The sequence below is a fragment of the Primulina huaijiensis genome, chromosome 6, assembly GCF_012295235.1.
Source record: "Primulina huaijiensis isolate GDHJ02 chromosome 6, ASM1229523v2, whole genome shotgun sequence".
In the NCBI taxonomy this organism is placed as follows: Eukaryota; Viridiplantae; Streptophyta; class Magnoliopsida; order Lamiales; family Gesneriaceae; genus Primulina; species Primulina huaijiensis.
This window is the reverse complement of record NC_133311.1, coordinates 10,783,209-10,786,532: the sequence shown is the minus strand read 5'-3', so window position 1 is coordinate 10,786,532 and position 3,324 is coordinate 10,783,209. Positions and strand designations below refer to the sequence as shown.

The window sequence follows — 3,324 nt, the reverse complement described above, 5'->3', positions numbered from 1 at the left end:
TGCGTTTGACCCCCTTCTTCTTCTGGTCATCCTTCTTTGGTTTTGGACAATCAGCAATGAAGTGTCCAACTTTTCCGCAGTTAAAGCATGCCATATCACCAGAAGGTGATTCTCTTTTGAAATTGCGGTTGGGACTTTGAAATGTTCTGTGATTCTTTCTCATGAATCTGGAAAACTTCTTAACAAATAATGACATTGCGTCATTGCTTATCTGTTCAGCGCTTCTCTCAGAAGTATTCTCTATAGCAGTAGCAGAAGATGAACTTGGGGAAACTGTAGCAGTAGAGTTAACAGTAGCTGCGAGAGCTTTGGTTGGTGGAATTGCTAAGGGCTCTTCTCCACTTCGAACTTCAAGTTCAAACTCATATGCCTTCAGATCTGAGAACAAGTCATGCAGTTCTAACTTCTTTAGATCCTTGGAAGCTCTCATTGCCATCGTTTTGACATCCCATTCTCTGGGTAGGGCTCTCATTACCTTTAATGCAACTTCCCTTTTGCCAAAATCTTTTCCAAGAACTGAGAGTTCATTTACAAGGCTGCTGAAGCGTTCATCAAACTCATTCATTGTTTCTCCAGCCTTCATCTTCATATTCTCAAATTTCTGCATGGCTACGAAAAGTTTGTTTCCCTTAGTTTCTTCGTTTCCTTCACAGATCTGAATCAATTTTTCCCAGATTTCCTTGGTAGTAGGACACATCTTGATTTTGCTGAAGGTATTTTTGTCGAGTGTCTTGTACAGAATGTCCTTTGCAACGTTGTCAAGATTGGCTTTCTTCTTGTCCTCACTTGTCTGTTCATATCTTGGTTTTTCCAGCATCTGAGGTGCGCCTTCAGTAATAGCAACAGTTGGATTTGGCTTTAAGATCTTTAATGGACCATCTGTGATGACATACCACATGTCATCATCTTGAGCTGCAAGATGGGCTTGCATTCTGATTTTCCAGTCGTCAAAGTCTTCTTTTGAGAACATTGGAATTTTGCTGAAGTGAGCCATGTCTGTTAAATATTTTTCAGAACAAGAATAACTAGCTCTGAGACCACTTGTTGAGGATCGGATTGAGTTTAGAAGGGGGGGGGGTTGAATAAACTCAACGGCAAACTTAATCGATTTTTCAGAATGATGTGCTAGAGTCCTGTTAGAGATACTAGCAGATTCTTGTTCAAGTTTAATGACCAGCATATCACAAGATAATGTGCGAAAACGATCTGTTGGTTAGTGGGTGAAAAATAGTGAAACAGAAAAGCAGTAGATGGCACAAGGTTTGTTTCTGGAAGTTCGAAGATGAATCTTCTACGTCTCTCCTTCTTTTGTTTCCAAAAGGTATCACTAAAAGACTTTGGTGAATACAGTACAACAATTGTACACACCCACTTCAACAGCACTTACCCTTCGCCTACTGAAACTCTTAGTTTTAGAACTAACCACATTGAAATATCTTAAGGTCTGGAAAGAACTCTTTTCCAGTTACAAATTCTTCTATTAATGAAGTGAATAACTTAAGAAGAGATAAAGAAAATAGCTATCACAAAATGATCTCAAATGATCAAGTGTATGCAATGAAGCGTCTGCTGCTTTTTCAGTGTTGAGCTTTTGAGATAACTGAGAGTTCTAGCGATGCTCGAATGATATTCTTTGATTGAGATTTGTTCACTTCTTGTTTCTTGAAAAGTGCTCCGTCTATATATATAGGCTTCAACCAACGTTAAAATCTGAACGGCTCTTTTGACTTTTCAGTGATTCAGCTTTATTGCTGAAAATGGACCCTGCAAAATACATTAAAGCAATCAGTCTCAGTTCATACCAAAAATGGTAAGCCGTCTTAAATGTTCCCGTACAACATTTAATGGCATTAAATGAAGCAATAAATGCTAGTATCACGTTAATAGATTAACGGTAATATTTAAAGACTTGAGATACGCAACAATCTGCTAGTGTCTATTTCGGGTTTCTGGTTTTAGCTAAGAAGTCATTTGTTAATTAGATTAAGCAGTACTTGATAAGTGCTGCTACTGGTTTTAGCGCGGTACAAGTGCTTCTGGTTTTCTGCTTATTTACATCTACTGGTTTTGTACTAGCATCTCCACAACAAAATTAAGTCTAACAATTAAGTTTATATTTGTTAATTATGTTTTATTTGTAAGTATTGTGTTGTTTTTTGTATGAGTATTTGGAGTCGAAAAAAAAGTGGTAGACTTATTCGAGTATCTGAAAATAATTTAAACATGAATGATAATTCAAATAATCAAGATAATGATAATAATAATAACAATAATAATCAAGAACATGATCAATTAAGAACACTTAGGCACCATATGAACCATATTAGAACTAGTGCCCCATCTTGTTTAGTTTTTCCTCCTGATGCATCTAATTTATACTTTAAACCTCAAATTATTCAACTTTTACCAAATTTTCATGGCTTAGATTCTGAAAATCCATATTTACATCTAAGAGAATTTGAGAAAGTTTGTAACACTTATAATGATCAAAATTGTAGCATGGATATAGTTCGATTAAATCTTTTCCCTTTTTCTTTAAAAGATAAAGCTAAAACATGGCTATAAAATTTGAGATCAAGTTTAATAAGATCATGGGAATAAATGCAACAACAATTTCTCAAAAAGTTTTTCCTTTCCCATAGAACAAACTCTTTTAAAAGACAAACTACTACTTTTTCTCAAAAACAAGGAGAAACATTTTATCAATGTTGGGATAGATATAAAGAATTACTTAATACATGCCCACATCATGGTTTTGAAACATGGAGAATAGTTTCTCACTTTTATGAAGGTCTAATACCTAAAGATAGACAAATGATAGAATTCATGTGTAATGGGACTTTTGAAGATAAAAACCCAAATGAAGCTATGGAGTATTTGGATTAATTAGCAGAAAATGCTCAAAATTGGGATAATATAGGCACAATAGAATACCAACAACTAAAATCAATAATTCAACAAATGGGGGTGGTATCTATAATCTTAAAGATGATATAGATATTCAAGCTAAACTTGCATCTTTAGCAAGAAAAATTGAGTCATTAGAAATGAAAAAGAGTGGTCAATTAAAAAGTATTCAAGAAATTATTTGTCATATATGTGATACACATGATCATGCTACAAAAGATTGTCCAACATTACCTTCATTTAAAGAACGTCTTCATGAATAAGCAAATTATGTTAACAATTATAAAAAACCAATACTAGATCCTTTTTCACCATCATATAATCCTGGATGTAAAAATCATCCTAATTTTAGTTGGAGGAATGATAATAATGCACAACCCTGACAACAATATTTTCAAAACAACCAAAATCATCAAG

The 3,324-nt window shown here is 34.4% G+C and overlaps 1 non-coding gene across 1 annotated transcript; it reads right to left on the bottom strand.

The window, feature by feature from the left end:
* Positions 1-2,645: 2,645 nt before the first annotated feature.
* On the bottom strand, positions 2,646-2,756 carry LOC140980036 (small nucleolar RNA R71). Its single transcript, XR_012175866.1, has one exon. It is a non-coding gene; the product is annotated as a small nucleolar RNA R71 (small nucleolar RNA).
* Between the last annotated feature and the right edge of the window lie 568 nt (positions 2,757-3,324).